The following is an 11,851-nucleotide window of genomic DNA, read 5'->3' as shown; positions in this document are numbered from 1 at the left end:
TTTAAAGTTGAGGAAAATGCCATGTTATTATATATAGACTCAAGCGTAAAGATATCAGTTCTCATTAATTTTTAAATTTTAACATTTAACTTTGTTCCATGCACAGCTTAATGTAATATTTTCTTTAGATCTAAGGTTCACATGGAAGAATAAATATGTTACGATATTCAATAACATCTTGAAAAACAAAGTAATACAAACCAGATGTGAGATAGTATTATATGAAAATTAAAAGTGTGGTAGTAGTGCCAAAAGAGACAGGTCAATTAAATAAATATAAAATCCATAATTGGACCCATGTGTATATGTAAGAATTCAGCAAGGAAGAATCCACCTGCCAATTCAGGGGACACGGGTTCGAGCCCTGGTCCAGGAAGATCCTGCATGCTGCGGAGCAACTAAGCCCGTGCACCACAACTACTGAAGCCCATGTGCCTAGAGCCCATGCTCTGCAAAAAGAGAAGCCACTGCAATAAGAAGCCCACGCACCGCAACGAAGAGTAGCCCCTGCTCACCACAGCTAGAGGAATCCTGCGTGCAACAACGAAGACCCAACACAGCCAAAGATAATTAATTTAAAAAAATTATATTACCAATAAGCACCTCAAAAGGAAGTAAATACCAAAGGTATAAAGATATGAAAGTAAATAATGACATCATAATACCACAAGAAGATATAGATAATATGTAACTGTTGGATGGTGAAACTTTTAAAACATGACACTGACAAAAATCATGAAGAAAATATTGATGGAAAAAGTAAAAACCTTCAATACATTACATTTTTCTATAAGTTAAAAGAGAAAAAAGACCAGTTAGGAAAAATTCACATAATGACATGAAGTGTACATATAAGAGCACTCACACAGGTCAGTAAGAAAAATAACATTTCAGAAGAAAAGTAGGTCAAAATATGAATAGACAATTCAGAAAAGAAAGAAAAAATCAGGGACTTCCCTGGCCTGCCAATGCAGAGGACACGGGTTCAATCCCTGGTCCAGGAAAATCCCACATGCCGTGAAGCAACTAAGCCTGTGCACCACAACTACTGAGCCTGCGCTCTAGAGCCCACAAGCCACAGCTACTGAGCCCGTGTGCCACAATTACTGAAGCCCACATAGCTAGAGGCCGTGCTCCACAACAAGAGAAGCCACCACAATGAGAAGCCCACGCACCGCAACCAAGAGTAGCTGCCGCTCACCGCAACTAGAGAAAGCCAGCGTGCAGCAACGAAGATCCAATGCGGCCAGAGATAAATAAATGAATAAATTTATTAAAAGAAAGAAAAAATCATGTGGCCAATAAACTCATGAAAAAAAGGTCAGCCTCATTAACTTCTTCATGTATGCAAACATTTAAGCAATACTACTTATCAGCCACTGTTCTGGAATACCTAGTGATAGGGGTAAAAAGCATGATTTCTGTGGGAATAAAATTATGTAAGTTCTTTCCTTGATTCAGAAATGTATGAAATCAGAAATGTGGGAATAATTTTTAAAAAAAGAATAACTAATGCCAGTCACATGACCTATAATCCTTTTCCCATTCAAGCTCTGTGTTACACATTTCTGTTCTTTCCTCCCAGTAGAAACTAAGAATACAAAGTATTTATAACTCAGGGAAGTAAACAAAGAACCTATTGCCAATGAATCAGATTGAAACAAGCTGGAACACTAAGTAAAACTTAAAACATGGTTCTGCTCCATGATAATCAAATTCTCTGTGGTGTTACTCTTTGCTAATAACTATTACACATCAGTCAATTAATTTATAAATTAATTAGACAAAAGATAAGTACTGTCTTCCTGCCAAACTTAATCTGAACAATCTTTAAACACCTTCCAACGTATTCTTTAACTTCTAGGTTTAAACAAATTGCTTGATAAAGTGAGATATGCTGTCTTTTTCAAATTTTAAATTAAAAAAAGTTAAATAAAATAGTGTTCATTATCTGTGCTTTTTATTTTTACCTGAATTATAAATAAAACCACATCTTTTCTCTTGCTTTCTTTCTTGTTAAAATGGCAATACTACCCAAAGCAATCTACAGATTAAATACTATCCCTGTGAAAATACTCATGATATTTTTCACAGAACCAGAAGAAATAATCCAAAAATTTATATGGAACCATCAAAGACCCAGAATTGCCAAAGCAATCCTGAGGAAAAAAAAGCAGAAGGCATAACTCTCCCAGACTTCAGACAATACTGCAAAGCTACAGTAATCAAAACAGTGTGGTATTGGTTTAAAAAATTAAAAAAGACATATGGGTCAATGGAACAGAATAGAGAGCCCAGAAATTAACCCACATGCCTATGGTCAATTAATCTTCAACAAAGGAGGCAAGAATATAAAATGGGAAAAAGTCTCTTTAGCAAGTGGTGCTGGGAAAGTTGGACAGCTGCATGTAAATCAATGAAATTAGAACACACCTTCATACCATGCACAAAAATAAACTCAAAATGGCTTAAAGACAAACAAGACATGACACCATAAAACTCCTAGAAGAGAGCATAGGCAAAACATTCTCTGGCATAAATCATGCCAATTTTTTTTTTTTTTTTTTTTTTTTGCGGTACGCAGGCCTCTCACTGTTGTGGCCTCTCCCGCTGTGGAGCACAGGCTCCAGACGCGCAGGCCCAGTGGCCACGGCTCACAGGCCCAGCCGCTCCACTGCACGTGGGATCTTCCTGGACCGGGGCACGAACCTGCATCCCCTGCGTCGGCAGGCAGACTCTCAACCACTGCGTCACCAGGGAAGCCTGCTGATGTTTTCTTAGGTCAATCTCCCAAAGCAATAGAAATAAAAACAAAAATAAATTTACAAGCTTTTGCACAGCAAAGGAAACCATTAAAAAAAATGAAATGACAACCTACAGAATGGGAGAAAATATTTGCAAATGATTCTGCAGACAAGGGCTTAATCTCCAAAATATACAAACAGCTTATACAACTCAACAACAAAAAACCAAAGAACCTAATTGAAAAATGGACAGAAGACCTTAATAGACATTTCTCCAAAGAAGACATACAGATGGCCAGTAGGTACATGAAAAGATGCTCAACATCACTAATTATTAGAGAAATGAAAATCAAACTACAATGAGATACCAACTCACACCAGTCAGAATGGCCATTATTAAAAAGTTTACAAACAAGTGCTAGAGAGGGTGTGGAGAAAAGGGAACCCTCCTACCCTGCTGGTGGGGATGTAAGTTGGTGCAGCCACTATGGAAAACAGTGTGGATGTTCCTCAGAAAACTAAAAATAGAGCTACCATATGATCCAGCAATCCCACTCCTGGATATATACCCAGACAAAACTATAATTCAAAAAGGTACATGCACCCCTATGTTCATAGCAACAATATTCACAATAGCCAAAACATGGAAACAACCTAAATGTCCATTGACAGATAAATGGATAAAGAAGATGTGGTACATATATACAATGGAATACTACTCAGCCGTAAAAAAAAGAACAAAATAATGCCATTTGCAGGAACACGGATGCAACTAGAGATTATCATACTAAGTGAAGCAAGTCAGAAAGAAAAAGACAAATACCATATGGTATCACTTACATGGCACAAATGAACCTATCTACAAAACAGAAACAGACTCAGACATAGAGAACAGACTTGTGGTTGCCAAGGGGGAGGGGGTCAGGGAAGGAAGGACTGGGAGTTTGGGATCAGCAGATGTAAACTATTATATATAGGATGGATAAACAACAAGGTCCTACTGTATAGCACAGGGAACTATATTCAATATCCTGTGATAAACCATAATGGAAAAGAATATTTAAAAAAAGAATATATGTGTATAACTGAGTCACTTTGCCGTACAGCAGGTTGGCATAACATTTTAAATCAATTATACTTCGATTAAAAAATTAAAATAAAAAGAAATGAAAGGGGAGAAAATAACAGTCGATACCACAGAGATACAAAAATATCCTAAGAGAATACTATGAACAGTTATATGCCAACTAATTTGACAACCTAGAAGAAATGGACACATTTCCAGAAACATACAGCCTGGCAAGATTGAGTCAAGAAGAAACAGACAATTTGTACAGATCGATAACTAGAAGTGAAATGTAATTTAAAAATTCCCGGCAAACAAAAATCCAGGACTGGATGGCTTCATGGGGGAATTCTACCAAACATATAAAGAAGGTGGTATACTTCTCAAACTATTTTTAAAAATTGAAGAGGAGGGAATACTCCCATATTCATTCTACAAGCCACCATTACCTTGATACCAAAACCAGACAAAGACACTACCAAAAAAAAAAAATTACAGGTCAATATGTTTAATGAATATAGATGCAAAAATCAACAAAATATTAGCAAGCTGAATCCAACAATACATAAAAAGGATCATACACCACGATCAAGTTGGATGTATTCCAGGATCACAAGGATGGTTCAACATAAGTCAATCAGTGTGACACACCACATTAACAAAAGACAAAAGCCACATGATCATCTCAATAGATGTGGAAAAAACATTTGACTAAATTCAATACCCATTCATTATAAAAACTCACATCAAAGTGAGTATAGAGGGAACATGTCTCAATATAATAAAGAACATTTATGACAAACCCATTGAGCCAATGTAATACACAATGGTGAAAAGCTGTAAGACTTCCTGCTAAATTCAGGAATAAGACAAGGATGCCCACTCTCACCACTTCTATTTAAGATAGTATTGGAAGTCCTAGCCACAGCAATCAGACAAGAAAAAGAAATAAAAGGTATCCAAATTGGAAGGGAAGAGGTAAAACTATCACTACTTGCAGATGACATGACACTTTACATAGAGAACCCTAAAGTCTCCACCCCAAAACTATTAGTACTAATAAATTAATTCAGCAAGTTTGCAGGATACAAGATTAATTAATATACAGAGATCTATTTCATTTCTTTAATACTGAAATATCAGAAAGAAAAACTAAAAACAAAAATCCCATTTAAAATCACATTAAAAAAAAAACCTAGGAATAAACTTAACCAAGGAGGTGAAATACCTATACTCTGAAAACTATAAAATACTGATGAAGAAAACTGAAGATGATTCAAAGAAATGGAAAGATATCCCAGGCTCTTGGATTGGAAGAATTAATATTATTAAAATGGCCACACTACCCAAAGCAATCTACAGATTTCATGCAATCCCTATCAAAATACCCAGGACATTTTTCACAGAACTAGAACAAATAATCCTAAAATTTATATGGAACCACAAAAGACCCCAAATTACCAAAGCAATCCTGAGGAAAAAGAACAAAGCTGGAGGTATAACCCTCCCAGACTTCAGACTACACTACAAAGGTATACCAATGAAAACAGCATGGTATTGACACAAAAACAGACACATGGATCAACAGAACAGAATAGAGAGCCCAGAAATAAACCCATTCACCTAAGGTCAATTAATCTATGATAAAGGAGGCAAGAATATATGATGGAGAAAAGACAGTCTCTTTAACAAGGGGTGCTGGGAAAACTGCAGAGTTACATGTAAAACAGTGAGGTTAGAACATTCCCTCACACCATATACAAAAATAAATTCAAAATGGTTTAAAGATCTGAATGTAAGACATGAAACCATAAAATTCCTAGAAGAGAACATAGGTAAAACACGCTTTGACATAAACTGTAGTAATATTTTCTTGGCTCAGTCTCCCAAGGCAAAAGAAATAGAAGCAAAAGTAAATGGGAACTAATTAAACTTAAAAGCTTTTGCAAAGCAAAGGAAACCATCAAGAAAACAAAAAGACAGCCTACGGAATGGGAGAAAATATTTGCAAATGGTGCTACTAACGAGGAGTTAATATCCAAAATATACAAAGAGCTCATACAATCCAATATCAAAACTAAACAATCCAATCAAAAAATGGGCAGCACCAACAAGGATCTACTGTATAGCACAGGGAGCACGGCTCAGTACTCTGTAATAACCTAAATGGGAAAAGAATTTGAAAAAGAATAGATACATGTTAAAAAAAAAAGAAAAAAGAAAAGAAAAAAAGGACAAGGACTTCCCTGGTGGCACAGTGGTTAAGAATCCACCTGCCAATGCAGGGGACACGGGTTTGAGCCCTGGTCTGGAAAGATCTCACGTGCCATGGAGCAGCTAAGCCTGTGTGCCACAACTACTGAGCCTGCGCTCTAGAGCCCATGAGCCACAACTACTGAGCCTGCGTGCCACAACTACGGAAGCCCGCACACCTAGAGCCTGTGCTCCGCAACAAGAAGCCACCGCAATAAGAAGCCCACGTACCACAACAAAGAGTACCCCCCCCCCGGCCACAACTAGAGAAAGCCTGCATGCAGCAACGAAGACCCAATGCAGCCAAAAATTAATTAATTAATTAATATTTAGAATGGGCAGAAGACCTGGACTGACATTTTCCCAAAGAAGACATACAGGTGGTTAACAGGCACATAAATGGTGCTTAACATTTTGAGTTATTAGAGAAATGCAAATGAAAAGCACAATGAGGTATCACCTCACACCTATCAGAATGGCCATCATCATAAGGTCTACAAATAACAAATGCTGGAGAGGGTGTGGAGCAAAGGGGCTCCTTGCGCACTGTTGCTGGGAATGTAAATGGGTACAGCCACTATGGAGAACAGTATGGAGGTTCCTTAAAAAACTAAAACTAGAGCAATGACCCAGCTCTATTTGACCATATGACCCAGCAATCCCACTCCTGGATATATACCTGGAAAAAATGAAACCATTAATTCAAAAAGATACATGCACCCCAGAGTTCATAGGAGCACTATGTACAATAGCCAGATGCCCAGCAACAGATGATTGGATTAAGAAGATGTGCAATACACACACTCATACACACACAGTGGAATATTACTCAGCCATAAAAAAAGAATGAAATACTGCCATTTGCAACAACATGGATGGGCCTAGAGAATATTATGCTTAGTCAAATAAGTCAGACAGAGAAAGACAAATACTATATGATATCATTTATATGTGGAATCTAAAAAATAATACAAATGAAAGTATGTACAAAACAGAAACAGACTCACAGATACAGAAAATAACCTTGTGTTTACCAAATGGGAGAGAGAAGGGGGAGGGACAAATTAGGGGTATGGGATTAACAGATATAAACTACTATATGCAAAATAGATAAGCTACAAGGATATACCATAGGGCACAGGGAGTTATACTCATTGTATTATAATAACCTATAATGGAAAATAATCTGCAAAAATACTGACTCATGGGAATTCCCTGGCAGTCCAGCAGTTAGGACTTAGTGCTTTCTCTACAGGGGCCTGGGCTTGATCCCTGGTTGGGGAACTAAGATCCCACAAGCTGTGTGGTGTAACCAAAAAAACAAAAAATACTGAATCACTCACTATGCTGTACACTTGAAACTAACACAATATTATAAATCCACTATGTTTCCAAAAAAAAAAGAATTAAAAAAATTTTTTTTTAATTTTGGAAGTTCCCTGGTGGCCTAGTGATTAGGATTCGGAGCTTTCACTGCCGTGGCCTGGGTTCAATCCCTGCTTGGGGAACTGAGATCCTGCAAGCCATGTGGTGTGGCAAAAAAAAAAAAATTATGGGTTCTAATGCATTGCTGATGGGACTGTAAGTTGGCATATATCTGGATGTATGTACACACACATATACAAATATATTTATGGTTCAGGTTAAGGGAAAAATAAAAAATATCTACAAAAATATTTTTTAAAGGTAAAGTATGATGTGATAATTTTCGTATTACATGTGACGTTAAACCTTTGTCAACGTATACAGTTCATCCTGGGATTTATATAAACCTGAAACAAGCCGACAAAATGGAGTAAAGGCTTAGAGAGTGCCTAAAAAACAGCTAGAAAAAGGCGTGAGACCTGGGAAGAAGAGACTGTGTAACTCAGAGCAGCCTCAGGACTCAAGGATGGTCCTCACCTAGGTGTTGGTCAGCACATCTAAGTCCATGACCATGGGTCCCACCCCCCCTGGGCAGTCATATCTGTGTACAGACGAAGCCTCCCAGGCGAGAAGAGAGGAGTGAGGAAGGCTGCTGTTTCCTTCTTTGTTTTGCTTGAGTCTCTAAAGGTAGGAGAGGCAGAGTCTCTCCTGACAGCTAACACTTATCTAGTGCTTACCATGCACCGGGCAGTGTTCTAGATGCCTTATATGTATTAACTGCTAATTCTCACAACAAGGCCGTAAAGAGAGTATTCTTATGTCCCCATCTTACAGATGAGGAAACTGAGGCATTGAGAGGTCAGTGCAACTTGCCCAAGGTCACCTAGCGGTGAGTGCTGGAGCTGGCACTCCCAGTCACTGCTGGTCCCAAATACGCCGCTGACTATGGGGAGGGAGGTGACCAGGCCACTTCTCAAGAAAACCCTTCCAGGCCTGATATGCATGTGATTCACTTGTCCAGGTGGCCAACATCTGCAGGTACCCTGGTCCTCAACCTGGGTTGCATGTTGGAAGTATCTAGGGCAGGGCTTTTAAAAGCCTACAGGCCACAGTTGGACTGATTAAGCACTGAGGAGAGAGCCCAGGCTGGCAGCTCTTGATTCTCATTTGAAGCCAGAGGACCACAGCCTGTGCTGGGGATTCGCTCATTGAAGACAGTGATTTCTGGCAGTTCTAAAACTTCGCCCTCGGATATGGAGCAGTAATTTGGGGGGGACAAGGTTTTCCAACCCCACCCCTGGGCCCAGCTCACATCACACAGCATGAGAGGCTTCGATAAGTCTCCCGGGCCCTGCATGGGGCAGGTGCTCAACAATAGTTTGTTGAATAAGGGCCTGGAGGAGAGCTGATGAGATCACCAACCTGTGGTTAGTACCGCTGAACTGGCCACTGTTTTGAAGAACAGATGAGCTTAAAACCTAAATTATCTCAACCATATTTAGTTAGTGACTGCATATAATCCCCAGACCTGCCTCTGGAGCACGTAGAAAGATAAATCAGATCTTTCCTCATCTATGAAATATGGACAATAGCTTCCGCCTTGAAGGATTCAAACAGCTGGCACAAGACCCGGCCCCTAAAAAGTGCTGGGTAAACGTGGCCATTATCATTCCCTCAAAGTGTGCAACGGAGAGGCAGGGACAAACAGAGCAACTTAATCAACAAATATCTATTGGCCACTCACCGCGGGGCAGGCATTATGCTGGGGACGGGCCCTGTGGTCAAGCAGATGATCTCTGTTTTCACTGGCCTCTCACTTTAGGGTAAGACAGACTAGAAAACAGTTACAGGGTCTGAGAAATCCTGAATTTATATTCGTAATATCCTAAAAATAAATTTTCATTTTCTTCTATTAGTTACTACATCTATACTAAGGAGTCATGTTTTCTTTTTATTGCCATTGAGAAACATGTAAAAGCATAAAACATATTTTCTTGGGCAGCATAACGAGACTAAGTGATTTCATAGTACGCTCCTCTGGACCTTCGGATGAACCATTAACTCTCCACCCAACTTTAAGAGGGAAAATTCTCAGAGGAGGAAACTCATAAGATGCTGGTGGATGTAATCAGATTAAGACCAGGACATTGATTCCAAGATGAGAGGATGAACGGTGGTCCTGATATTTTAAAGTAAATATTTGGCTTAGTAAGAAAAAATGGCATTTAAAAAGTTATTTTACATGGTAGGAGATATTTTCTGGGAAGGCCTTCACCTTGGAAAACAATCTGAAGGCATCACCGAGTTTTCTACAGTCAGGGAACTTCTGGTGTGGCTTTCAGATAAAAAAGTGAATAAAGCAAATTATCTGTCCCTTTTCTCTGTCCCAACATTCGAGACCAGCTCTGGTTTCTATCCTGCTTCCAGACAGAGAGGGACTTAAAACCTAATTCGGGGCCCTTCCTCTGCTGCACGGCCTCCAGGGCCTTTCCCTGTCTCCAGCACAGGGGAAAGGATATTCCTTTTAATAACTAGTACTTTTTATATTTTTACTTATAACCAATATCTACATGGTTTGCAATAGTTTAATATTAGTTGAATATATTTAAGTATCTCCTATAGTAACCTGATAAGAAATGAACACATAGTATAAGCCACCATGCACATAATTTTTAAAAATCAATATCATGTTCAACTATAATGCAGAGAAGAAATAAAAGTAATGTGGTATAGGGACTTCCCTGGTGGCGCAGTGGTTAAGAATCCACCTGCCAGGGCTTTCCTGGTGGCGCAGTGGTTAAGAGTCCGCCTGCTGATGCAGGGGACACGGGTTCGTGCCCTGGTCTGGGAAGATCCCACATGCCGTGAAGCAGCTGGGCCCGTGAGCCATGGCCGCTGAGCCTGAGCGTCCGGAGCCTGTGCTCCGCAATGGGAGAGGCCACAACAGTGAGAGGCCCGCGTACTGCAAAAAAAAAAAAAAAAAAAAGAATCCACCTGCCAATGCAGGGGACATGGGTTCGAGCCCTGGTCCCACATGCTGCAGAGCAACTAAGCCCATGCACCACAACTACTGAGCCTGCGCTCTAGAGCCCGCATGCCACAACTACTGAGCCTGTGTGCCACAACTACTGAAGCCTGCGCGACTAGAGCCCATGCTCCACAACAAGAGAAGCCACCACAATGAGAAGCTCGCGCACCACAATGAAGAGTAGCCCCCGCTCGCCACAACTAGAGAAAGCCGCACACAGCAAGGAAGACCCAATGCAGCCAAATTAATTAAATAGAAAAAAAGTAATGTTACAAAATATGTATTTCAATAAGTAGATGCTTAGACATAGATAAACTAGAAGACATCAAGACAGAATATTGAAATACTCAGTGCCTATATGCACAGGTAGGATCACCATGAATGCGACAGCTACAAATGTAGCTGATTCAGTGTGTTGTGCTGATGGATGATACCACTTTCCAAAATGGTGAACAACTCTTGGTAACGTTCAGAGAAAAAAGTAGAGTCAAACCTCAAACCTCGGGAGTTCCCTGGTGGCCTAGTGGTTAGGATTCCAGGCTTTCACTGCTGTGGACCCAGTTCAATCGCTGGTCAGGGAACTGAGATGACGTAAGTTGTAAGGTACGGCCACAAAAAACCCAAAAAACCAAAAACCCTCAAACCTCTATTTGCATGGTAACACATTCCTGGAAAATTCAAGTACATTAAAATTCAAAAGGTACTTGATATTTATATACATAAAATGAAGTTTTAGGGTCTCAACTCGTACTGTCCAATTCATAAGCCACTAGCCACATGTGACTGTTGAGCATTTGAAGTGTGGCTACTCTGAATGTTGTAGGCTAGATTTAGAATTTTTTAAAAAAGGACGTAATATATCTCAATAGTAACACATATAATGTTTCTATCGGTTGAAATATTATTTTGGATATACTGGGTTATATAAAATATATTGCCCAAATTAATTTTAATAGTTTCTTTTCACTTTTTTTTTTTTTTTTTTTTTTTTGCAGTACACGGGCCTCTCACTGTTGTGGCCTCTCCCGTTGCGGAGCACAGGCCCGGACGCGCAGGCTCAGCAGCCATGGCTCACGGGGCCCAGCCGCGCCGCGGCATGTGGGATCTTCCCGGACCGGGGCACGAACCCGTGTCCCCTGCATCAGCAGGCAGACTCTCAACCACTGCGCCACCAGGGAAGCCCTCTTTTTACTTCTTTAATGTAGCTACTAGAAAATTTAAAATGTGATACGTGACTTGCATTACCAGACAGCAACACTGATGTGTAGACTGAGCTTGGTGGGACTTTGGAAAGTTGCTGGGCAATGGGCCAGTCCTCACTCTATGGGATTACCCAACTCCTTGCACAATATCCCACATCCCTGGTCTTCCCCACCTGACTCCCAATCATTGTAA

Source organism: Pseudorca crassidens, chromosome 5, assembly GCF_039906515.1.
Source record: "Pseudorca crassidens isolate mPseCra1 chromosome 5, mPseCra1.hap1, whole genome shotgun sequence".
NCBI classification, from domain to species: Eukaryota; Metazoa; Chordata; class Mammalia; order Artiodactyla; family Delphinidae; genus Pseudorca; species Pseudorca crassidens.
This window is presented reverse-complemented; position numbering follows the sequence as displayed.